This window comes from Phyllobates terribilis, unplaced genomic scaffold (assembly GCF_046119375.1).
Source record: "Phyllobates terribilis strain yellow unplaced genomic scaffold, ASM4611937v1 Scaffold_40__1_contigs__length_11209783, whole genome shotgun sequence".
Lineage (NCBI taxonomy): Eukaryota > Metazoa > Chordata > Amphibia > Anura > Dendrobatidae > Phyllobates > Phyllobates terribilis.
The window spans coordinates 4654623-4679098 of record NW_027362800.1 but is presented as its reverse complement, the minus strand read 5'-3'; the positions used below and the strand labels follow the sequence as shown (position 1 = coordinate 4679098).

General features: G+C 45.0%; 19 non-coding genes across 19 annotated transcripts; all 19 read left to right on the top strand.

The window, feature by feature from the left end:
• Window positions 1–183, top strand: LOC141185952 (U2 spliceosomal RNA). The gene has a single exon (XR_012260529.1). It is a non-coding gene; the product is annotated as a U2 spliceosomal RNA (small nuclear RNA).
• Window positions 184–1306: 1123 nt separating this feature from the next.
• Window positions 1307–1497, top strand: LOC141187538 (U2 spliceosomal RNA). Its single transcript, XR_012261715.1, has one exon. It is a non-coding gene; the product is annotated as a U2 spliceosomal RNA (small nuclear RNA).
• Window positions 1498–2615: 1118 nt separating this feature from the next.
• Window positions 2616–2806, top strand: LOC141191222 (U2 spliceosomal RNA). The gene has a single exon (XR_012265221.1). It is a non-coding gene; the product is annotated as a U2 spliceosomal RNA (small nuclear RNA).
• Window positions 2807–3927: 1121 nt separating this feature from the next.
• On the top strand, window positions 3928–4118 carry LOC141187537 (U2 spliceosomal RNA). The gene has a single exon (XR_012261714.1). It is a non-coding gene; the product is annotated as a U2 spliceosomal RNA (small nuclear RNA).
• Window positions 4119–5239: 1121 nt separating this feature from the next.
• LOC141187020 (U2 spliceosomal RNA) lies at window positions 5240–5430 on the top strand. Its single transcript, XR_012261245.1, has one exon. It is a non-coding gene; the product is annotated as a U2 spliceosomal RNA (small nuclear RNA).
• A 1118-nt stretch (window positions 5431–6548) lies between these two features.
• Window positions 6549–6739, top strand: LOC141191253 (U2 spliceosomal RNA). The gene has a single exon (XR_012265251.1). It is a non-coding gene; the product is annotated as a U2 spliceosomal RNA (small nuclear RNA).
• Window positions 6740–7860: 1121 nt separating this feature from the next.
• LOC141187007 (U2 spliceosomal RNA) lies at window positions 7861–8051 on the top strand. The gene has a single exon (XR_012261233.1). It is a non-coding gene; the product is annotated as a U2 spliceosomal RNA (small nuclear RNA).
• A 1118-nt stretch (window positions 8052–9169) lies between these two features.
• LOC141191252 (U2 spliceosomal RNA) lies at window positions 9170–9360 on the top strand. Its single transcript, XR_012265250.1, has one exon. It is a non-coding gene; the product is annotated as a U2 spliceosomal RNA (small nuclear RNA).
• A 1120-nt stretch (window positions 9361–10480) lies between these two features.
• Window positions 10481–10671, top strand: LOC141187536 (U2 spliceosomal RNA). The gene has a single exon (XR_012261713.1). It is a non-coding gene; the product is annotated as a U2 spliceosomal RNA (small nuclear RNA).
• Window positions 10672–11794: 1123 nt separating this feature from the next.
• LOC141185141 (U2 spliceosomal RNA) lies at window positions 11795–11985 on the top strand. The gene has a single exon (XR_012259831.1). It is a non-coding gene; the product is annotated as a U2 spliceosomal RNA (small nuclear RNA).
• Window positions 11986–13102: 1117 nt separating this feature from the next.
• LOC141187534 (U2 spliceosomal RNA) lies at window positions 13103–13293 on the top strand. Its single transcript, XR_012261711.1, has one exon. It is a non-coding gene; the product is annotated as a U2 spliceosomal RNA (small nuclear RNA).
• A 1120-nt stretch (window positions 13294–14413) lies between these two features.
• On the top strand, window positions 14414–14604 carry LOC141191251 (U2 spliceosomal RNA). The gene has a single exon (XR_012265249.1). It is a non-coding gene; the product is annotated as a U2 spliceosomal RNA (small nuclear RNA).
• Window positions 14605–15724: 1120 nt separating this feature from the next.
• Window positions 15725–15915, top strand: LOC141191250 (U2 spliceosomal RNA). The gene has a single exon (XR_012265248.1). It is a non-coding gene; the product is annotated as a U2 spliceosomal RNA (small nuclear RNA).
• Window positions 15916–17036: 1121 nt separating this feature from the next.
• On the top strand, window positions 17037–17227 carry LOC141187533 (U2 spliceosomal RNA). Its single transcript, XR_012261710.1, has one exon. It is a non-coding gene; the product is annotated as a U2 spliceosomal RNA (small nuclear RNA).
• A 1122-nt stretch (window positions 17228–18349) lies between these two features.
• On the top strand, window positions 18350–18540 carry LOC141187532 (U2 spliceosomal RNA). Its single transcript, XR_012261709.1, has one exon. It is a non-coding gene; the product is annotated as a U2 spliceosomal RNA (small nuclear RNA).
• Window positions 18541–19657: 1117 nt separating this feature from the next.
• On the top strand, window positions 19658–19848 carry LOC141187531 (U2 spliceosomal RNA). The gene has a single exon (XR_012261708.1). It is a non-coding gene; the product is annotated as a U2 spliceosomal RNA (small nuclear RNA).
• Window positions 19849–20969: 1121 nt separating this feature from the next.
• Window positions 20970–21160, top strand: LOC141191248 (U2 spliceosomal RNA). Its single transcript, XR_012265246.1, has one exon. It is a non-coding gene; the product is annotated as a U2 spliceosomal RNA (small nuclear RNA).
• Window positions 21161–22281: 1121 nt separating this feature from the next.
• Window positions 22282–22472, top strand: LOC141187530 (U2 spliceosomal RNA). The gene has a single exon (XR_012261707.1). It is a non-coding gene; the product is annotated as a U2 spliceosomal RNA (small nuclear RNA).
• A 1122-nt stretch (window positions 22473–23594) lies between these two features.
• Window positions 23595–23785, top strand: LOC141191247 (U2 spliceosomal RNA). Its single transcript, XR_012265245.1, has one exon. It is a non-coding gene; the product is annotated as a U2 spliceosomal RNA (small nuclear RNA).
• Window positions 23786–24476: the final 691 nt, after the last annotated feature.

The window sequence follows — 24476 nt, the reverse complement described above, 5'->3', positions numbered from 1 at the left end:
TTCGGGCTTTCGAAAAAAAAAAAAAAAAAATCTGTTCTTATCAGTTTAATATCTGATACGTCCCCTATCTGGGGACCATATATTAAATGGATTTTTAGAACAGGGAGATGGAAAAAGAGCTTGCTCTGTCCACTCCACGCATTGACCTGGTATTGCAGTATCTCCAGGACCGGTGCACCCCTTCTTTAATGCAGTTTCTAAAATCAGAAAGAATTGAATTCAATGCTTTTTGTTCATTTTGCTTGTTTGTCGGATTTTGGGATGGACTCTTTGGCTTTGCTTTTCTTCTCCTCATTGGATTTTTCATGTTAAAAGTTGCAGAAGCCAGATGACAAGCTCATTTTGGTTCAACTTCAGCAACTGTGCATTGCATTGCCATGTAATGTAATGTAATGCAATGCTATCTATCTAGCTCTCCCTCTATACTTCCTTTTGGATAAACAGACATATTAGGCAAGCATTTTGGAGCTTTCACCTAAATAACTACAGGTGGTGAGATAAGCTGCACAATATAATTGACCTTTCAGTATATTGTTGCACACACACCATCTATTTAGCAAATGCCCTTGTTATCAACAGCAGCTTTTTAAACTCACCTGAGCTAACAGGTATGTGAGCTGGTTACTCTGCTGCGCTTAAAATTTCTTTTTTGGTTTGCTACAATGCCTTGTCTGAAACGTTGTCTCCCTCTGCTGGAACACTGACTTCTTTCATTTAATGCCTGCAGACTATAAAAGAGAAACCAACCCAAAAAGTTTGGTTGATTAGTCTGTGGCATTCTTTTAAACTGTTGCTTATGGCGGTCTCTGTGAGCTTCTCAGTGACATTCAGCCACCCAGGTATCCCGCCTGCAGTAGACGGAATGTGGCAATGGAACGCTGGCTGCGCGTGTCATAATAGGCTCTGAGCCTTTATATACCTGCGCACAGCAGCAGCCACCTTCAGTCTGCTGCTGGACAGCCAGCAGCAGCAGCAGCAGGAGGGGTAATTAATCAGCAACCCTCCTGCTAAGGGTAGACAGCTGCTCGTTCCCCCCCCCCCCCCCCGCCTTAATTGGTTCTCCTCCCTTCCAACGGTGTTGAGGCGGGTGGGAACAGCCGGGGGTTGAGGGTACTGTGCTAAAAGAGGTGGAGTTATGCAGATCTAAAACGCGTGGATTGCAGCAGCAGCAAGCCGAAAAGTGCAGGCATGTGAGGGATCTAGAGGTTGACAGCATGTCTTCTTAACGGGAGTCCAGGTGGCCATCTCCACAAATGGACTTTTCAGAATCCTTGGGTGGCACCGTAGTCGGAAACCAATTCTGGTTATCGCTTCTCGGCCTTTTGGCTAAGATCAAGTGTAGTATCTGTTCTTATCAGTTTAATATCTGATACGTCCCCTATCTGGGGACCATATATTAAATGGATTTTTAGAACAGGGAGATGGAAAAAGAGCTTGCTCTGTCCACTCCACGCATTGACCTGGTATTGCAGTATCTCCAGGACCGGTGCACCCCTTCTTTAATGCAGTTTCTAAAATCAGAAAGAATTGAATTCAATGCTTTTTGTTCATTTTGCTTGTTTGTCGGATTTTGGGATGGACTCTTTGGCTTTGCTTTACTTCTCCTCATTGGATTTTTCATGTTAAAAGTTGCAGAAGCCAGATGACAAGCTCATTTTGGTTCAACTTCAGCAACTGTGCATTGCATTGCCATGTAATGTAATGTAATGCAATGCTATCTATCTAGCTCTCCCTCTATACTTCCTTTTGGATAAACAGACATATTAGGCAAGCATTTTGGAGCTTTCACCTAAATAACTACAGGTGGTGAGATAAGCTGCACAATATAATTGACCTTTCAGTATATTGTTGCACACACACCATCTATTTAGCAAATGCCCTTGTTATCAACAGCAGCCTTTTAAACTCACCTGAGCTAACAGGTATGTGAGCTGGTTACTCTGCTGCGCTTAAAATTTCTTTTTTGGTTTGCTACAATGCCTTTTCTGAAACGTTGTCTCCCTCTGCTGGAACACTGACTTCTTTCATTTAATGCCTGCAGACTATAAAAGAGAAACCAACCCAAAAAGTTTGGTTGATTAGTCTGTGGCATTCTTTTAAACTGTTGCTTATGGCGGTCTCTGTGAGCTTCTCAGTGACATTCAGCCATCCAGGTATCCCGCCTGCAGTAGACGGAATGTGGCAATGGAACGCTGGCTGCGCGTGTCATAATAGGCTCTGAGCCTTTATATACCTGCGCACAGCAGCAGCCACCTTCAGTCTGCTGCTGGACAGCCAGCAGCAGCAGCAGCAGGAGAGGTAATTAATCAGCAACCCTCCTGCTAAGGGTAGACAGCTGCTCGTTCCACCCCCCCCGCCTTAATTGGTTCTCCTCCCTTCCAACGGTGTTGAGGCGGGTGGGAACAGCCGGGGGTTGAGGGTACTGTGCTAAAAGAGGTGGAGTTATGCAGATCTAAAACGCGTGGATTGCAGCAGCAGCAAGCCGAAAAGTGCAGGCATGTGAGGGATCTAGAGGTTGACAGCATGTCTTCTTAACGGGAGTCCAGGTGGCCATCTCCACAAATGGACTTTTCAGAATCCTTGGGTGGCACCGTAGTCGGAAACCAATTCTGGTTATCGCTTCTCGGCCTTTTGGCTAAGATCAAGTGTAGTATCTGTTCTTATCAGTTTAATATCTGATACGTCCCCTATCTGGGGACCATATATTAAATGGATTTTTAGAGCAGGGAGATGGAAAAAGAGCTTGCTCTGTCCACTCCACGCATTGACCTGGTATTGCAGTATCTCCAGGACCGGTGCACCCCTTCTTTAATGCAGTTTCTAAAATCAGAAAGAATTGAATTCAATGCTTTTTGTTCATCTTGCTTGTTTGTCGGATTTTGGGATGGACTCTTTGGCTTTGCTTTTCTTCTCCTCATTGGATTTTTCATGTTAAAAGTTGCAGAAGCCAGATGACAAGCTCATTTTGGTTCAACTTCAGCAACTGTGCATTGCATTGCCATGTAATGTAATGTAATGCAATGCTATCTATCTAGCTCTCCCTCTATACTTCCTTTTGGATAAACAGACATATTAGGCAAGCATTTTGGAGCTTTCACCTAAATAACTACAGGTGGTGAGATAAGCTGCACAATATAATTGACCTTTCAGTATATTGTTGCACACACACCATCTATTTAGCAAATGCCCTTGTTATCAACAGCAGCCTTTTAAACTCACCTGAGCTAACAGGTATGTGAGCTGGTTACTCTGCTGCGCTTAAAATTTCTTTTTTGGTTTGCTACAATGCCTTTTCTGAAACGTTGTCTCCCTCTGCTGGAACACTGACTTCTTTCATTTAATGCCTGCAGACTATAAAAGAGAAACCAACCCAAAAAGTTTGGTTGATTAGTCTGTGGCATTCTTTTAAACTGTTGCTTATGGCGGTCTCTGTGAGCTTCTCAGTGACATTCAGCCATCCAGGTATCCCGCCTGCAGTAGACGGAATGTGGCAATGGAACGCTGGCTGCGCGTGTCATAATAGGCTCTGAGCCTTTATATACCTGCGCACAGCAGCAGCCACCTTCAGTCTGCTGCTGGACAGCCAGCAGCAGCAGCAGCAGGAGAGGTAATTAATCAGCAACCCTCCTGCTAAGGGTAGACAGCTGCTCGTTCCACCCCCACCCCCGCCTTAATTGGTTCTCCTCCCTTCCAACGGTGTTGAGGCGGGTGGGAACAGCCGGGGGTTGAGGGTACTGTGCTAAAAGAGGTGGAGTTATGCAGATCTAAAACGCGTGGATTGCAGCAGCAGCAAGCCGAAAAGTGCAGGCATGTGAGGGATCTAGAGGTTGACAGCATGTCTTCTTAACGGGAGTCCAGGTGGCCATCTCCACAAATGGACTTTTCAGAATCCTTGGGTGGCACCGTAGTCGGAAACCAATTCTGGTTATCGCTTCTCGGCCTTTTGGCTAAGATCAAGTGTAGTATCTGTTCTTATCAGTTTAATATCTGATACGTCCCCTATCTGGGGACCATATATTAAATGGATTTTTAGAACAGGGAGATGGAAAAAGAGCTTGCTCTGTCCACTCCACGCATTGACCTGGTATTGCAGTATCTCCAGGACCGGTGCACCCCTTCTTTAATGCAGTTTCTAAAATCAGAAAGAATTGAATTCAATGCTTTTTGTTCATTTTGCTTGTTTGTCGGATTTTGGGATGGACTCTTTGGCTTTGCTTTTCTTCTCCTCATTGGATTTTTCATGTTAAAAGTTGCAGAAGCCAGATGACAAGCTCATTTTGGTTCAACTTCAGCAACTGTGCATTGCATTGCCATGTAATGTAATGTAATGCAATGCTATCTATCTAGCTCTCCCTCTATACTTCCTTTTGGATAAACAGACATATTAGGCAAGCATTTTGGAGCTTTCACCTAAATAACTACAGGTGGTGAGATAAGCTGCACAATATAATTGACCTTTCAGTATATTGTTGCACACACACCATCTATTTAGCAAATGCCCTTGTTATCAACAGCAGCCTTTTAAACTCACCTGAGCTAACAGGTATGTGAGCTGGTTACTCTGCTGCGCTTAAAATTTCTTTTTTGGTTTGCTACAATGCCTTTTCTGAAACGTTGTCTCCCTCTTCTGGAACACTGACTTCTTTCATTTAATGCCTGCAGACTATAAAAGAGAAACCAACCCAAAAAGTTTGGTTGATTAGTCTGTGGCATTCTTTTAAACTGTTGCTTATGGCGGTCTCTGTGAGCTTCTCAGTGACATTCAGCCATCCAGGTATCCCGCCTGCAGTAGACGGAATGTGGCAATGGAACGCTGGCTGCGCGTGTCATAATAGGCTCTGAGCCTTTATATACCTGCGCACAGCAGCAGCCACCTTCAGTCTGCTGCTGGACAGCCAGCAGCAGCAGCAGCAGGAGAGGTAATTAATCAGCAACCCTCCTGCTAAGGGTAGACAGCTGCTCGTTCCACCCCCCCCCCCGCCTTAATTGGTTCTCCTCCCTTCCAACGGTGTTGAGGCGGGTGGGAACAGCCGGGGGTTGAGGGTACTGTGCTAAAAGAGGTGGAGTTATGCAGATCTAAAACGCGTGGATTGCAGCAGCAGCAAGCCGAAAAGTGCAGGCATGTGAGGGATCTAGAGGTTGACAGCATGTCTTCTTAACGGGAGTCCAGGTGGCCATCTCCACAAATGGACTTTTCAGAATCCTTGGGTGGCACCGTAGTCGGAAACCAATTCTGGTTATCGCTTCTCGGCCTTTTGGCTAAGATCAAGTGTAGTATCTGTTCTTATCAGTTTAATATCTGATACGTCCCCTATCTGGGGACCATATATTAAATGGATTTTTAGAACAGGGAGATGGAAAAAGAGCTTGCTCTGTCCACTCCACGCATTGACCTGGTATTGCAGTATCTCCAGGACCGGTGCACCCTTTCTTTAATGCAGTTTCTAAAATCAGAAAGAATTGAATTCAATGCTTTTTGTTCATTTTGCTTGTTTGTCGGATTTTGGGATGGACTCTTTGGCTTTGCTTTTCTTCTCCTCATTGGATTTTTCATGTTAAAAGTTGCAGAAGCCAGATGACAAGCTCATTTTGGTTCAACTTCAGCAACTGTGCATTGCATTGCCATGTAATGTAATGTAATGCAATGCTATCTATCTAGCTCTCCCTCTATACTTCCTTTTGGATAAACAGACATATTAGGCAAGCATTTTGGAGCTTTCACCTAAATAACTACAGGTGGTGAGATAAGCTGCACAATATAATTGACCTTTCAGTATATTGTTGCACACACACCATCTATTTAGCAAATGCCCTTGTTATCAACAGCAGCCTTTTAAACTCACCTGAGCTAACAGGTATGTGAGCTGGTTACTCTGCTGCGCTTAAAATTTCTTTTTTGGTTTGCTACAATGCCTTTTCTGAAACGTTGTCTCCCTCTGCTGGAACACTGACTTCTTTCATTTAATGCCTGCAGACTATAAAAGAGAAACCAACCCAAAAAGTTTGGTTGATTAGTCTGTGGCATTCTTTTAAACTGTTGCTTATGGCGGTCTCTGTGAGCTTCTCAGTGACATTCAGCCATCCAGGTATCCCGCCTGCAGTAGACGGAATGTGGCAATGGAACACTGGCTGCGCGTGTCATAATAGGCTCTGAGCCTTTATATACCTCGCACAGCAGCAGCCACCTTCAGTCTGCTGCTGGACAGCCAGCAGCAGCAGCAGCAGGAGAGGTAATTAATCAGCAACCCTCCTGCTAAGGGTAGACAGCTGCTCGTTCCACCCCCCCCCGTCTTAATTGGTTCTCCTCCCTTCCAACGGTGTTGAGGCGGGTGGGAACAGCCGGGGGTTGAGGGTACTGTGCTAAAAGAGGTGGAGTTATGCAGATCTAAAACGCGTGGATAGCAGCAGCAACAAGCCGAAAAGTGCAGGCATGTGAGGGATCTAGAGGTTGACAGCATGTCTTCTTAACGGGAGTCCAGGTGGCCATCTCCACAAATGGACTTTTCAGAATCCTTGGGTGGCACCGTAGTCGGAAACCAATTCTGGTTATCGCTTCTCGGCCTTTTGGCTAAGATCAAGTGTAGTATCTGTTCTTATCAGTTTAATATCTGATACGTCCCCTATCTGGGGACCATATATTAAACGGATTTTTAGAACAGGGAGATGGAAAAAGAGCTTGCTCTGTCCACTCCACGCATTGACCTGGTATTGCAGTATCTCCAGGACCGGTGCACCCCTTCTTTAATGCAGTTTCTAAAATCAGAAAGAATTGAATTCAATGCTTTTTGTTCATTTTGCTTGTTTGTCGGATTTTGGGATGGACTCTTTGGCTTTGCTTTTCTTCTCCTCATTGGATTTTTCATGTTAAAAGTTGCAGAAGCCAGATGACAAGCTCATTTTGGTTCAACTTCAGCAACTGTGCATTGCATTGCCATGTAATGTAATGTAATGCAATGCTATCTATCTAGCTCTCCCTCTATACTTCCTTTTGGATAAACAGACATATTAGGCAAGCATTTTGGAGCTTTCACCTAAATAACTACAGGTGGTGAGATAAGCTGCACAATATAATTGACCTTTCAGTATATTGTTGCACACACACCATCTATTTAGCAAATGCCCTTGTTATCAACAGCAGCCTTTTAAACTCACCTGAGCTAACAGGTATGTGAGCTGGTTACTCTGCTGCGCTTAAAATTTCTTTTTTGGTTTGCTACAATGCCTTTTCTGAAACGTTGTCTCCCTCTGCTGGAACACTGACTTCTTTCATTTAATGCCTGCAGACTATAAAAGAGAAACCAACCCAAAAAGTTTGGTTGATTAGTCTGTGGCATTCTTTTAAACTGTTGCTTATGGCGGTCTCTGTGAGCTTCTCAGTGACATTCAGCCATCCAGGTATCCCGCCTGCAGTAGACGGAATGTGGCAATGGAACGCTGGCTGCGCGTGTCATAATAGGCTCTGAGCCTTTATATACCTGCGCACAGCAGCAGCCACCTTCAGTCTGCTGCTGGACAGCCAGCAGCAGCAGCAGCAGGAGAGGTAATTAATCAGCAACCCTCCTGCTAAGGGTAGACAGCTGCTCGTTCCACCCCCCCCCCCGCCTTAATTGGTTCTCCTCCCTTCCAACGGTGTTGAGGCGGGTGGGAACAGCCGGGGGTTGAGGGTACTGTGCTAAAAGAGGTGGAGTTATGCAGATCTAAAACGCGTGGATTGCAGCAGCAGCAAGCCGAAAAGTGCAGGCATGTGAGGGATCTAGAGGTTGACAGCATGTCTTCTTAACGGGAGTCCAGGTGGCCATCTCCACAAATGGACTTTTCAGAATCCTTGGGTGGCACCGTAGTCGGAAACCAATTCTGGTTATCGCTTCTCGGCCTTTTGGCTAAGATCAAGTGTAGTATCTGTTCTTATCAGTTTAATATCTGATACGTCCCCTATCTGGGGACCATATATTAAATGGATTTTTAGAACAGGGAGATGGAAAAAGAGCTTGCTCTGTCCACTCCACGCATTGACCTGGTATTGCAGTATCTCCAGGACCGGTGCACCCTTTCTTTAATGCAGTTTCTAAAATCAGAAAGAATTGAATTCAATGCTTTTTGTTCATTTTGCTTGTTTGTCGGATTTTGGGATGGACTCTTTGGCTTTGCTTTTCTTCTCCTCATTGGATTTTTCATGTTAAAAGTTGCAGAAGCCAGATGACAAGCTCATTTTGGTTCAACTTCAGCAACTGTGCATTGCATTGCCATGTAATGTAATGTAATGCAATGCTATCTATCTAGCTCTCCCTCTATACTTCCTTTTGGATAAACAGACATATTAGGCAAGCATTTTGGAGCTTTCACCTAAATAACTACAGGTGGTGAGATAAGCTGCACAATATAATTGACCTTTCAGTATATTGTTGCACACACACCATCTATTTAGCAAATGCCCTTGTTATCAACAGCAGCCTTTTAAACTCACCTGAGCTAACAGGTATGTGAGCTGGTTACTCTGCTGCGCTTAAAATTTCTTTTTTGGTTTGCTACAATGCCTTTTCTGAAACGTTGTCTCCCTCTGCTGGAACACTGACTTCTTTCATTTAATGCCTGCAGACTATAAAAGAGAAACCAACCCAAAAAGTTTGGTTGATTAGTCTGTGGCATTCTTTTAAACTGTTGCTTATGGCGGTCTCTGTGAGCTTCTCAGTGACATTCAGCCATCCAGGTATCCCGCCTGCAGTAGACGGAATGTGGCAATGGAACACTGGCTGCGCGTGTCATAATAGGCTCTGAGCCTTTATATACCTCGCACAGCAGCAGCCACCTTCAGTCTGCTGCTGGACAGCCAGCAGCAGCAGCAGCAGGAGAGGTAATTAATCAGCAACCCTCCTGCTAAGGGTAGACAGCTGCTCGTTCCACCCCCCCCCGTCTTAATTGGTTCTCCTCCCTTCCAACGGTGTTGAGGCGGGTGGGAACAGCCGGGGGTTGAGGGTACTGTGCTAAAAGAGGTGGAGTTATGCAGATCTAAAACGCGTGGATAGCAGCAGCAACAAGCCGAAAAGTGCAGGCATGTGAGGGATCTAGAGGTTGACAGCATGTCTTCTTAACGGGAGTCCAGGTGGCCATCTCCACAAATGGACTTTTCAGAATCCTTGGGTGGCACCGTAGTCGGAAACCAATTCTGGTTATCGCTTCTCGGCCTTTTGGCTAAGATCAAGTGTAGTATCTGTTCTTATCAGTTTAATATCTGATACGTCCCCTATCTGGGGACCATATATTAAACGGATTTTTAGAACAGGGAGATGGAAAAAGAGCTTGCTCTGTCCACTCCACGCATTGACCTGGTATTGCAGTATCTCCAGGACCGGTGCACCCCTTCTTTAATGCAGTTTCTAAAATCAGAAAGAATTGAATTCAATGCTTTTTGTTCATTTTGCTTGTTTGTCGGATTTTGGGATGGACTCTTTGGCTTTGCTTTTCTTCTCCTCATTGGATTTTTCATGTTAAAAGTTGCAGAAGCCAGATGACAAGCTCATTTTGGTTCAACTTCAGCAACTGTGCATTGCATTGCCATGTAATGTAATGTAATGCAATGCTATCTATCTAGCTCTCCCTCTATACTTCCTTTTGGATAAACAGACATATTAGGCAAGCATTTTGGAGCTTTCACCTAAATAACTACAGGTGGTGAGATAAGCTGCACAATATAATTGACCTTTCAGTATATTGTTGCACACACACCATCTATTTAGCAAATGCCCTTGTTATCAACAGCAGCCTTTTAAACTCACCTGAGCTAACAGGTATGTGAGCTGGTTACTCTGCTGCGCTTAAAATTTCTTTTTTGGTTTGCTACAATGCCTTTTCTGAAACGTTGTCTCCCTCTGCTGGAACACTGACTTCTTTCATTTAATGCCTGCAGACTATAAAAGAGAAACCAACCCAAAAAGTTTGGTTGATTAGTCTGTGGCATTCTTTTAAACTGTTGCTTATGGCGGTCTCTGTGAGCTTCTCAGTGACATTCAGCCATCCAGGTATCCCGCCTGCAGTAGACGGAATGTGGCAATGGAACGCTGGCTGCGCGTGTCATAATAGGCTCTGAGCCTTTATATACCTGCGCACAGCAGCAGCCACCTTCAGTCTGCTGCTGGACAGCCAGCAGCAGCAGCAGCAGGAGAGGTAATTAATCAGCAACCCTCCTGCTAAGGGTAGACAGCTGCTCGTTCCACCCCCCCCCCGCCTTAATTGGTTCTCCTCCCTTCCAACGGTGTTGAGGCGGGTGGGAACAGCCGGGGGTTGAGGGTACTGTGCTAAAAGAGGTGGAGTTATGCAGATCTAAAACGCGTGGATTGCAGCAGCAGCAAGCCGAAAAGTGCAGGCATGTGAGGGATCTAGAGGTTGACAGCATGTCTTCTTAACGGGAGTCCAGGTGGCCATCTCCACAAATGGACTTTTCAGAATCCTTGGGTGGCACCGTAGTCGGAAACCAATTCTGGTTATCGCTTCTCGGCCTTTTGGCTAAGATCAAGTGTAGTATCTGTTCTTATCAGTTTAATATCTGATACGTCCCCTATCTGGGGACCATATATTAAATGGATTTTTAGAACAGGGAGATGGAAAAAGAGCTTGCTCTGTCCACTCCACGCATTGACCTGGTATTGCAGTATCTCCAGGACCGGTGCACCCCTTCTTTAATGCAGTTTCTAAAATCAGAAAGAATTGAATTCAATGCTTTTTGTTCATTTTGCTTGTTTGTCGGATTTTGGGATGGACTCTTTGGCTTTGCTTTTCTTCTCCTCATTGGATTTTTCATGTTAAAAGTTGCAGAAGCCAGATGACAAGCTCATTTTGGTTCAACTTCAGCAACTGTGCATTGCATTGCCATGTAATGTAATGTAATGCAATGCTACCTATCTAGCTCTCCCTCTATACTTCCTTTTGGATAAACAGACATATTAGGCAAGCATTTTGGAGCTTTCACCTAAATAACTACAGGTGGTGAGATAAGCTGCACAATATAATTGACCTTTCAGTATATTGTTGCACACACACCATCTATTTAGCAAATGCCCTTGTTATCAACAGCAGCCTTTTAAACTCACCTGAGCTAACAGGTATGTGAGCTGGTTACTCTGCTGCGCTTAAAATTTCTTTTTTGGTTTGCTACAATGCCTTTTCTGAAACGTTGTCTCCCTCTGCTGGAACACTGACTTCTTTCATTTAATGCCTGCAGACTATAAAAGAGAAACCAACCCAAAAAGTTTGGTTGATTAGTCTGTGGCATTCTTTTAAACTGTTGCTTATGGCGGTCTCTGTGAGCTTCTCAGTGACATTCAGCCATCCAGGTATCCCGCCTGCAGTAGACGGAATGTGGCAATGGAACGCTGGCTGCGCGTGTCATAATAGGCTCTGAGCCTTTATATACCTGCGCACAGCAGCAGCCACCTTCAGTCTGCTGCTGGACAGCCAGCAGCAGCAGCAGCAGGAGAGGTAATTAATCAGCAACCCTCCTGCTAAGGGTAGACAGCTGCTCGTTCCACCCCCCCCCCCCCGCCTTAATTGGTTCTCCTCCCTTCCAACGGTGTTGAGGCGGGTGGGAACAGCCGGGGGTTGAGGGTACTGTGCTAAAAGAGGTGGAGTTATGCAGATCTAAAACGCGTGGATTGCAGCAGCAGCAAGCCGAAAAGTGCAGGCATGTGAGGGATCTAGAGGTTGACAGCATGTCTTCTTAACGGGAGTCCAGGTGGCCATCTCCACAAATGGACTTTTCAGAATCCTTGGGTGGCACCGTAGTCGGAAACCAATTCTGGTTATCGCTTCTCGGCCTTTTGGCTAAGATCAAGTGTAGTATCTGTTCTTATCAGTTTAATATCTGATACGTCCCCTATCTGTGGACCATATATTAAATGGATTTTTAGAACAGGGAGATGGAAAAAGAGCTTGCTCTGTCCACTCCACGCATTGACCTGGTATTGCAGTATCTCCAGGACCGGTGCACCCCTTCTTTAATGCAGTTTCTAAAATCAGAAAGAATTGAATTCAATGCTTTTTGTTCATTTTGCTTGTTTGTCGGATTTTGGGATGGACTCTTTGGCTTTGCTTTTCTTCTCCTCATTGGATTTTTCATGTTAAAAGTTGCAGAAGCCAGATGACAAGCTCATTTTGGTTCAACTTCAGCAACTGTGCATTGCATTGCCATGTAATGTAATGTAATGCAATGCTATCTATCTAGCTCTCCCTCTATACTTCCTTTTGGATAAACAGACATATTAGGCAAGCATTTTGGAGCTTTCACCTAAATAACTACAGGTGGTGAGATAAGCTGCACAATATAATTGACCTTTCAGTATATTGTTGCACACACACCATCTATTTAGCAAATGCCCTTGTTATCAACAGCAGCCTTTTAAACTCACCTGAGCTAACAGGTATGTGAGCTGGTTACTCTGCTGCGCTTAAAATTTCTTTTTTGGTTTGCTACAATGCCTTTTCTGAAACGTTGTCTCCCTCTGCTGGAACACTGACTTCTTTCATTTAATGCCTGCAGACTATAAAAGAGAAACCAACCCAAAAAGTTTGGTTGATTAGTCTGTGGCATTCTTTTAAACTGTTGCTTATGGCGGTCTCTGTGAGCTTCTCAGTGACATTCAGCCATCCAGGTATCCCGCCTGCAGTAGACGGAATGTGGCAATGGAACGCTGGCTGCGCGTGTCATAATAGGCTCTGAGCCTTTATATACCTCGCACAGCAGCAGCCACCTTCAGTCTGCTGCTGGACAGCCAGCAGCAGCAGCAGCAGGAGAGGTAATTAATCAGCAACCCTCCTGCTAAGGGTAGACAGCTGCTCGTTCCACCCCCCCCGCCTTAATTGGTTCTCCTCCCTTCCAACGGTGTTGAGGCGGGTGGGAACAGCCGGGGGTTGAGGGTACTGTGCTAAAAGAGGTGGAGTTATGCAGATCTAAAACGCGTGGATTGCAGCAGCAGCAAGCCGAAAAGTGCAGGCATGTGAGGGATCTAGAGGTTGACAGCATGTCTTCTTAACGGGAGTCCAGGTGGCCATCTCCACAAATGGACTTTTCAGAATCCTTGGGTGGCACCGTAGTCGGAAACCATTTCTGGTTATCGCTTCTCGGCCTTTTGGCTAAGATCAAGTGTAGTATCTGTTCTTATCAGTTTAATATCTGATACGTCCCCTATCTGGGGACCATATATTAAATGGATTTTTAGAACAGGGAGATGGAAAAAGAGCTTGCTCTGTCCACTCCACGCATTGACCTGGTATTGCAGTATCTCCAGGACCGGTGCACCCCTTCTTTAATGCAGTTTCTAAAATCAGAAAGAATTGAATTCAATGCTTTTTGTTCATTTTGCTTGTTTGTCGGATTTTGGGATGGACTCTTTGGCTTTGCTTTTCTTCTCCTCATTGGATTTTTCATGTTAAAAGTTGCAGAAGCCAGATGACAAGCTCATTTTGGTTCAACTTCAGCAACTGTGCATTGCATTGCCATGTAATGTAATGTAATGCAATGCTATCTATCTAGCTCTCCCTCTATACTTCCTTTTGGATAAACAGACATATTAGGCAAGCATTTTGGAGCTTTCACCTAAATAACTACAGGTGGTGAGATAAGCTGCACAATATAATTGACCTTTCAGTATATTGTTGCACACACACCATCTATTTAGCAAATGCCCTTGTTATCAACAGCAGCCTTTTAAACTCACCTGAGCTAACAGGTATGTGAGCTGGTTACTCTGCTGCGCTTAAAATTTCTTTTTTGGTTTGCTACAATGCCTTTTCTGAAACGTTGTCTCCCTCTGCTGGAACACTGACTTCTTTCATTTAATGCCTGCAGACTATAAAAGAGAAACCAACCCAAAAAGTTTGGTTGATTAGTCTGTGGCATTCTTTTAAACTGTTGCTTATGGCGGTCTCTGTGAGCTTCTCAGTGACATTCAGCCATCCAGGTATCCCGCCTGCAGTAGACGGAATGTGGCAATAGAACGCTGGCTGCGCGTGTCATAATAGGCTCTGAGCCTTTATATACCTGCGCACAGCAGCAGCCACCTTCAGTCTGCTGCTGGACAGCCAGCAGCAGCAGCAGCAGGAGAGGTAATTAATCAGCAACCCTCCTGCTAAGGGTAGACAGCTGCTCGTTCCACCCCCCCCCCCGCCTTAATTGGTTCTCCTCCCTTCCAACGGTGTTGAGCCGGGTGGGAACAGTCGGGGGTTGAGGGTACTGTGCTAAAAGAGGTGGAGTTATGCAGATCTAAAACGCGTGGATAGCAGCAGCAACAAGCCGAAAAGTGCAGGCATGTGAGGGATCTAGAGGTTGACAGCATGTCTTCTTAACGGGAGTCCAGGTGGCCATCTCCACAAATGGACTTTTCAGAATCTTGGGTGGCACCGTAGTCGGAAACCAATTCTGGTTATCGCTTCTCGGCCTTTTGGCTAAGATCAAGTGTAGTATCTGTTCTTATCAGTTTAATATCTGATACGTCCCCTATCTGGGGACCATATATTAAACGGATTTTTAGAACAGGGAGATGGAAAAAGAGCTTGCTCTGTCCACTCCACGCATTGACCTGGTATTGCAGTATCTCCAGGACCGGTGCACCCCTTCTTTAATGCAGTTTCTAAAATCAGAAAGAATTGAATTCAATGCTTTTTGTTCATTTTGCTTGTTTGTCGGATTTTGGGATGGACTCTTTGGCTTTGCTTTTCTTCTCCTCATTGGATTTTTCATGTTAAAAGTTGCAGAAGCCAGATGACAAGCTCATTTTGGTTCAACTTCAGCAACTGTGCATTGCATTGCCATGTAATGTAATGTAATGCAATGCTATCTATCTAGCTCTCCCTCTATACTTCCTTTTGGATAAACAGACATATTAGGCAAGCATTTTGGAGCTTTCACCTAAATAACTACAGGTGGTGAGATAAGCTGCACAATATAATTGACCTTTCAGTATATTGTTGCACACACACCATCTATTTAGCAAATGCCCTTGTTATCAACAGCAGCCTTTTAAACTCACCTGAGCTAACAGGTATGTGAGCTGGTTACTCTGCTGCGCTTAAAATTTCTTTTTTGGTTTGCTACAATGCCTTTTCTGAAACGTTGTCTCCCTCTGCTGGAACACTGACTTCTTTCATTTAATGCCTGCAGACTATAAAAGAGAAACCAACCCAAAAAGTTTGGTTGATTAGTCTGTGGCATTCTTTTAAACTGTTGCTTATGGCGGTCTCTGTGAGCTTCTCAGTGACATTCAGCCATCCAGGTATCCCGCCTGCAGTAGACGGAATGTGGCAATGGAACGCTGGCTGCGCGTGTCATAATAGGCTCTGAGCCTTTATATACCTGCGCACAGCAGCAGCCACCTTCAGTCTGCTGCTGGACAGCCAGCAGCAGCAGCAGCAGGAGAGGTAATTAATCAGCAACCCTCCTGCTAAGGGTAGACAGCTGCTCGTTCCACCCCCCCCCCGCCTTAATTGGTTCTCCTCCCTTCCAACGGTGTTGAGGCGGGTGGGAACAGCCGGGGGTTGAGGGTACTGTGCTAAAAGAGGTGGAGTTATGCAGATCTAAAACGCGTGGATTGCAGCAGCAGCAAGCCGAAAAGTGCAGGCATGTGAGGGATCTAGAGGTTGACAGCATGTCTTCTTAACGGGAGTCCAGGTGGCCATCTCCACAAATGGACTTTTCAGAATCCTTGGGTGGCACCGTAGTCGGAAACCAATTCTGGTTATCGCTTCTCGGCCTTTTGGCTAAGATCAAGTGTAGTATCTGTTCTTATCAGTTTAATATCTGATACGTCCCCTATCTGGGGACCATATATTAAACGGATTTTTAGAACAGGGAGATGGAAAAAGAGCTTGCTCTGTCCACTCCACGCATTGACCTGGTATTGCAGTATCTCCAGGACCGGTGCACCCCTTCTTTAATGCAGTTTCTAAAATCAGAAAGAATTGAATTCAATGCTTTTTGTTCATTTTGCTTGTTTGTCGGATTTTGGGATGGACTCTTTGGCTTTGCTTTTCTTCTCCTCATTGGATTTTTCATGTTAAAAGTTGCAGAAGCCAGATGACAAGCTCATTTTGGTTCAACTTCAGCAACTGTGCATTGCATTGCCATGTAATGTAATGTAATGCAATGCTATCTATCTAGCTCTCCCTCTATACTTCCTTTTGGATAAACAGACATATTAGGCAAGCATTTTGGAGCTTTCACCTAAATAACTACAGGTGGTGAGATAAGCTGCACAATATAATTGACCTTTCAGTATATTGTTGCACACACACCATCTATTTAGCAAATGCCCTTGTTATCAACAGCAGCCTTTTAAACTCACCTGAGCTAACAGGTATGTGAGCTGGTTACTCTGCTGCGCTTAAAATTTCTTTTTTGGTTTGCTACAATGCCTTTTCTGAAACGTTGTCTCCCTCTGCTGGAACACTGACTTCTTTCATTTAATGCCTGCAGACTATAAAAGAGAAACCAACCCAAAAAGTTTGGTTGATTAGTCTGTGGCATTCTTTTAAACTGTTGCTTATGGCGGTCTCTGTGAGCTTCTCAGTGACATTCAGCCATCCAGGTATCCCGCCTGCAGTAGACGGAATGTGGCAATGGAACGCTGGCTGCGCGTGTCATAATAGGCTCTGAGCCTTTATATACCTGCGCACAGCAGCAGCCACCTTCAGTCTGCTGCTGGACAGCCAGCAGCAGCAGCAGCAGGAGAGGTAATTAATCAGCAACCCTCCTGCTAAGGGTAGACAGCTGCTCGTTCCACCCCCCCCCCCGCCTTAATTGGTTCTCCTCCCTTCCAACGGTGTTGAGGCGGGTGGGAACAGCCGGGGGTTGAGGGTACTGTGCTAAAAGAGGTGGAGTTATGCAGATCTAAAACGCGTGGATTGCAGCAGCAGCAAGCCGAAAAGTGCAGGCATGTGAGGGATCTAGAGGTTGACAGCATGTCTTCTTAACGGGAGTCCAGGTGGCCATCTCCACAAATGGACTTTTCAGAATCCTTGGGTGGCACCGTAGTCGGAAACCAATTCTGGTTATCGCTTCTCGGCCTTTTGGCTAAGATCAAGTGTAGTATCTGTTCTTATCAGTTTAATATCTGATACGTCCCCTATCTGGGGACCATATATTAAATGGATTTTTAGAACAGGGAGATGGAAAAAGAGCTTGCTCTGTCCACTCCACGCATTGACCTGGTATTGCAGTATCTCCAGGACCGGTGCACCCCTTCTTTAATGCAGTTTCTAAAATCAGAAAGAATTGAATTCAATGCTTTTTGTTCATTTTGCTTGTTTGTCGGATTTTGGGATGGACTCTTTGGCTTTGCTTTTCTTCTCCTCATTGGATTTTTCATGTTAAAAGTTGCAGAAGCCAGATGACAAGCTCATTTTGGTTCAACTTCAGCAACTGTGCATTGCATTGCCATGTAATGTAATGTAATGCAATGCTACCTATCTAGCTCTCCCTCTATACTTCCTTTTGGATAAACAGACATATTAGGCAAGCATTTTGGAGCTTTCACCTAAATAACTACAGGTGGTGAGATAAGCTGCACAATATAATTGACCTTTCAGTATATTGTTGCACACACACCATCTATTTAGCAAATGCCCTTGTTATCAACAGCAGCCTTTTAAACTCACCTGAGCTAACAGGTATGTGAGCTGGTTACTCTGCTGCGCTTAAAATTTCTTTTTTGGTTTGCTACAATGCCTTTTCTGAAACGTTGTCTCCCTCTGCTGGAACACTGACTTCTTTCATTTAATGCCTGCAGACTATAAAAGAGAAACCAACCCAAAAAGTTTGGTTGATTAGTCTGTGGCATTCTTTTAAACTGTTGCTTATGGCGGTCTCTGTGAGCTTCTCAGTGACATTCAGCCATCCAGGTATCCCGCCTGCAGTAGACGGAATGTGGCAATGGAACGCTGGCTGCGCGTGTCATAATAGGCTCTGAGCCTTTATATACCTGCGCACAGCAGCAGCCACCTTCAGTCTGCTGCTGGACAGCCAGCAGCAGCAGCAGCAGGAGAGGTAATTAATCAGCAACCCTCCTGCTAAGGGTAGACAGCTGCTCGTTCCACCCCCCCCCCCCGCCTTAATTGGTTCTCCTCCCTTCCAACGGTGTTGAGGCGGGTGGGAACAGCCGGGGGTTGAGGGTACTGTGCTAAAAGAGGTGGAGTTATGCAGATCTAAAACGCGTGGATTGCAGCAGCAGCAAGCCGAAAAGTGCAGGCATGTGAGGGATCTAGAGGTTGACAGCATGTCTTCTTAACGGGAGTCCAGGTGGCCATCTCCACAAATGGACTTTTCAGAATCCTTGGGTGGCACCGTAGTCGGAAACCAATTCTGGTTATCGCTTCTCGGCCTTTTGGCTAAGATCAAGTGTAGTATCTGTTCTTATCAGTTTAATATCTGATACGTCCCCTATCTGGGGACCATATATTAAATGGATTTTTAGAACAGGGAGATGGAAAAAGAGCTTGCTCTGTCCACTCCACGCATTGACCTGGTATTGCAGTATCTCCAGGACCGGTGCACCCCTTCTTTAATGCAGTTTCTAAAATCAGAAAGAATTGAATTCAATGCTTTTTGTTCATTTTGCTTGTTTGTCGGATTTTGGGATGGACTCTTTGGCTTTGCTTTTCTTCTCCTCATTGGATTTTTCATGTTAAAAGTTGCAGAAGCCAGATGACAAGCTCATTTTGGTTCAACTTCAGCAACTGTGCATTGCATTGCCATGTAATGTAATGTAATGCAATGCTATCTATCTAGCTCTCCCTCTATACTTCCTTTTGGATAAACAGACATATTAGGCAAGCATTTTGGAGCTTTCACCTAAATAACTACAGGTGGTGAGATAAGCTGCACAATATAATTGACCTTTCAGTATATTGTTGCACACACACCATCTATTTAGCAAATGCCCTTGTTATCAACAGCAGCCTTTTAAACTCACCTGAGCTAACAGGTATGTGAGCTGGTTACTCTGCTGCGCTTAAAATTTCTTTTTTGGTTTGCTACAATGCCTTTTCTGAAACGTTGTCTCCCTCTGCTGGAACACTGACTTCTTTCATTTAATGCCTGCAGACTATAAAAGAGAAACCAACCCAAAAAGTTTGGTTGATTAGTCTGTGGCATTCTTTTAAACTGTTGCTTATGGCGGTCTCTGTGAGCTTCTCAGTGACATTCAGCCATCCAGGTATCCCGCCTGCAGTAGACGGAATGTGGCAATGGAACGCTGGCTGCGCGTGTCATAATAGGCTCTGAGCCTTTATATACCTCGCACAGCAGCAGCCACCTTCAGTCTGCTGCTGGACAGCCAGCAGCAGCAGCAGCAGGAGAGGTAATTAATCAGCAACCCTCCTGCTAAGGGTAGACGGCTGCTCGTTCCACCCCCCCCGCCTTAATTGGTTCTCCTCCCTTCCAACGGTGTTGAGGCGGGTGGGAACAGCCGGGGGTTGAGGGTACTGTGCTAAAAGAGGTGGAGTTATGCAGATCTAAAACGCGTGGATTGCAGCAGCAGCAAGCCGAAAAGTGCAGGCATGTGAGGGATCTAGAGGTTGACAGCATGTCTTCTTAACGGGAGTCCAGGTGGCCATCTCCACAAATGGACTTTTCAGAATCCTTGGGTGGCACCGTAGTCGGAAACCATTTCTGGTTATCGCTTCTCGGCCTTTTGGCTAAGATCAAGTGTAGTATCTGTTCTTATCAGTTTAATATCTGATACGTCCCCTATCTGGGGACCATATATTAAATGGATTTTTAGAACAGGGAGATGGAAAAAGAGCTTGCTCTGTCCACTCCACGCATTGACCTGGTATTGCAGTATCTCCAGGACCGGTGCACCCCTTCTTTAATGCAGTTTCTAAAATCAGAAAGAATTGAATTCAATGCTTTTTGTTCATTTTGCTTGTTTGTCGGATTTTGGGATGGACTCTTTGGCTTTGCTTTTCTTCTCCTCATTGGATTTTTCATGTTAAAAGTTGCAGAAGCCAGATGACAAGCTCATTTTGGTTCAACTTCAGCAACTGTGCATTGCATTGCCATGTAATGTAATGTAATGCAATGCTATCTATCTAGCTCTCCCTCTATACTTCCTTTTGGATAAACAGACATATTAGGCAAGCATTTTGGAGCTTTCACCTAAATAACTACAGGTGGTGAGATAAGCTGCACAATATAATTGACCTTTCAGTATATTGTTGCACACACACCATCTATTTAGCAAATGCCCTTGTTATCAACAGCAGCCTTTTAAACTCACCTGAGCTAACAGGTATGTGAGCTGGTTACTCTGCTGCGCTTAAAATTTCTTTTTTGGTTTGCTACAATGCCTTTTCTGAAACGTTGTCTCCCTCTGCTGGAACACTGACTTCTTTCATTTAATGCCTGCAGACTATAAAAGAGAAACCAACCCAAAAAGTTTGGTTGATTAGTCTGTGGCATTCTTTTAAACTGTTGCTTATGGCGGTCTCTGTGAGCTTCTCAGTGACATTCAGCCATCCAGGTATCCCGCCTGCAGTAGACGGAATGTGGCAATAGAACGCTGGCTGCGCGTGTCATAATAGGCTCTGAGCCTTTATATACCTGCGCACAGCAGCAGCCACCTTCAGTCTGCTGCTGGACAGCCAGCAGCAGCAGCAGCAGGAGAGGTAATTAATCAGCAACCCTCCTGCTAAGGGTAGACAGCTGCTCGTTCCACCCCCCCCCCCGCCTTAATTGGTTCTCCTCCCTTCCAACGGTGTTGAGCCGGGTGGGAACAGTCGGGGGTTGAGGGTACTGTGCTAAAAGAGGTGGAGTTATGCAGATCTAAAACGCGTGGATAGCAGCAGCAACAAGCCGAAAAGTGCAGGCATGTGAGGGATCTAGAGGTTGACAGCATGTCTTCTTAACGGGAGTCCAGGTGGCCATCTCCACAAATGGACTTTTCAGAATCCTTGGGTGGCACCGTAGTCGGAAACCAATTCTGGTTATCGCTTCTCGGCCTTTTGGCTAAGATCAAGTGTAGTATCTGTTCTTATCAGTTTAATATCTGATACGTCCCCTATCTGGGGACCATATATTAAACGGATTTTTAGAACAGGGAGATGGAAAAAGAGCTTGCTCTGTCCACTCCACGCATTGACCTGGTATTGCAGTATCTCCAGGACCGGTGCACCCCTTCTTTAATGCAGTTTCTAAAATCAGAAAGAATTGAATTCAATGCTTTTTGTTCATTTTGCTTGTTTGTCGGATTTTGGGATGGACTCTTTGGCTTTGCTTTTCTTCTCCTCATTGGATTTTTCATGTTAAAAGTTGCAGAAGCCAGATGACAAGCTCATTTTGGTTCAACTTCAGCAACTGTGCATTGCATTGCCATGTAATGTAATGTAATGCAATGCTATCTATCTAGCTCTCCCTCTATACTTCCTTTTGGATAAACAGACATATTAGGCAAGCATTTTGGAGCTTTCACCTAAATAACTACAGGTGGTGAGATAAGCTGCACAATATAATTGACCTTTCAGTATATTGTTGCACACACACCATCTATTTAGCAAATGCCCTTGTTATCAACAGCAGCCTTTTAAACTCACCTGAGCTAACAGGTATGTGAGCTGGTTACTCTGCTGCGCTTAAAATTTCTTTTTTGGTTTGCTACAATGCCTTTTCTGAAACGTTGTCTCCCTCTGCTGGAACACTGACTTCTTTCATTTAATGCCTGCAGACTATAAAAGAGAAACCAACCCAAAAAGTTTGGTTGATTAGTCTGTGGCATTCTTTTAAACTGTTGCTTATGGCGGTCTCTGTGAGCTTCTCAGTGACATTCAGCCATCCAGGTATCCCGCCTGCAGTAGACGGAATGTGGCAATGGAACGCTGGCTGCGCGTGTCATAATAGGCTCTGAGCCTTTATATACCTGCGCACAGCAGCAGCCACCTTCAGTCTGCTGCTGGACAGCCAGCAGCAGCAGCAGCAGGAGAGGTAATTAATCAGCAACCCTCCTGCTAAGGGTAGACAGCTGCTCGTTCCACCCCCCCCCCCGCCTTAATTGGTTCTCCTCCCTTCCAACGGTGTTGAGGCGGGTGGGAACAGCCGGGGGTTGAGGGTACTGTGCTAAAAGAGGTGGAGTTATGCAGATCTAAAACGCGTGGATTGCAGCAGCAGCAAGCCGAAAAGTGCAGGCATGTGAGGGATCTAGAGGTTGACAGCATGTCTTCTTAACGGGAGTCCAGGTGGCCATCTCCACAAATGGACTTTTCAGAATCCTTGGGTGGCACCGTAGTCGGAAACCAATTCTGGTTATCGCTTCTCGGCCTTTTGGCTAAGATCAAGTGTAGTATCTGTTCTTATCAGTTTAATATCTGATACGTCCCCTATCTGGGGACCATATATTAAATGGATTTTTAGAACAGGGAGATGGAAAAAGAGCTTGCTCTGTCCACTCCACGCATTGACCTGGTATTGCAGTATCTCCAGGACCGGTGCACCCCTTCTTTAATGCAGTTTCTAAAATCAGAAAGAATTGAATTCAATGCTTTTTGTTCATTTTGCTTGTTTGTCGGATTTTGGGATGGACTCTTTGGCTTTGCTTTTCTTCTCCTCATTGGATTTTTCATGTTAAAAGTTGCAGAAGCCAGATGACAAGCTCATTTTGGTTCAACTTCAGCAACTGTGCATTGCATTGCCATGTAATGTAATGTAATGCAATGCTACCTATCTAGCTCTCCCTCTATACTTCCTTTTGGATAAACAGACATATTAGGCAAGCATTTTGGAGCTTTCACCTAAATAACTACAGGTGGTGAGATAAGCTGCACAATATAATTGACCTTTCAGTATATTGTTGCACACACACCATCTATTTAGCAAATGCCCTTGTTATCAACAGCAGCCTTTTAAACTCACCTGAGCTAACAGGTATGTGAGCTGGTTACTCTGCTGCGCTTAAAATTTCTTTTTTGGTTTGCTACAATGCCTTTTCTGAAACGTTGTCTCCCTCTGCTGGAACACTGACTTCTTTCATTTAATGCCTGCAGACTATAAAAGAGAAACCAACCCAAAAAGTTTGGTTGATTAGTCTGTGGCATTCTTTTAAACTGTTGCTTATGGCGGTCTCTGTGAGCTTCTCAGTGACATTCAGCCATCCAGGTATCCCGCCTGCAGTAGACGGAATGTGGCAATGGAACGCTGGCTGCGCGTGTCATAATAGGCTCTGAGCCTTTATATACCTGCGCACAGCAGCAGCCACCTTCAGTCTGCTGCTGGACAGCCAGCAGCAGCAGCAGCAGGAGAGGTAATTAATCAGCAACCCTCCTGCTAAGGGTAGACAGCTGCTCGTTCCACCCCCCCCCCCCGCCTTAATTGGTTCTCCTCCCTTCCAACGGTGTTGAGGCGGGTGGGAACAGCCGGGGGTTGAGGGTACTGTGCTAAAAGAGGTGGAGTTATGCAGATCTAAAACGCGTGGATTGCAGCAGCAGCAAGCCGAAAAGTGCAGGCATGTGAGGGATCTAGAGGTTGACAGCATGTCTTCTTAACGGGAGTCCAGGTGGCCATCTCCACAAATGGACTTTTCAGAATCCTTGGGTGGCACCGTAGTCGGAAACCAATTCTGGTTATCGCTTCTCGGCCTTTTGGCTAAGATCAAGTGTAGTATCTGTTCTTATCAGTTTAATATCTGATACGTCCCCTATCTGGGGACCATATATTAAACGGATTTTTAGAACAGGGAGATGGAAAAAGAGCTTGCTCTGTCCACTCCACGCATTGACCTGGTATTGCAGTATCTCCAGGACCGGTGCACCCCTTCTTTAATGCAGTTTCTAAAATCAGAAAGAATTGAATTCAATGCTTTTTGTTCATTTTGCTTGTTTGTCGGATTTTGGGATGGACTCTTTGGCTTTGCTTTTCTTCTCCTCATTGGATTTTTCATGTTAAAAGTTGCAGAAGCCAGATGACAAGCTCATTTTGGTTCAACTTCAGCAACTGTGCATTGCATTGCCATGTAATGTAATGTAATGCAATGCTATCTATCTAGCTCTCCCTCTATACTTCCTTTTGGATAAACAGACATATTAGGCAAGCATTTTGGAGCTTTCACCTAAATAACTACAGGTGGTGAGATAAGCTGCACAATATAATTGACCTTTCAGTATATTGTTGCACACACACCATCTATTTAGCAAATGCCCTTGTTATCAACAGCAGCCTTTTAAACTCACCTGAGCTAACAGGTATGTGAGCTGGTTACTCTGCTGCGCTTAAAATTTCTTTTTTGGTTTGCTACAATGCCTTTTCTGAAACGTTGTCTCCCTCTGCTGGAACACTGACTTCTTTCATTTAATGCCTGCAGACTATAAAAGAGAAACCAACCCAAAAAGTTTGGTTGATTAGTCTGTGGCATTCTTTTAAACTGTTGCTTATGGCGGTCTCTGTGAGCTTCTCAGTGACATTCAGCCATCCAGGTATCCCGCCTGCAGTAGACGGAATGTGGCAATGG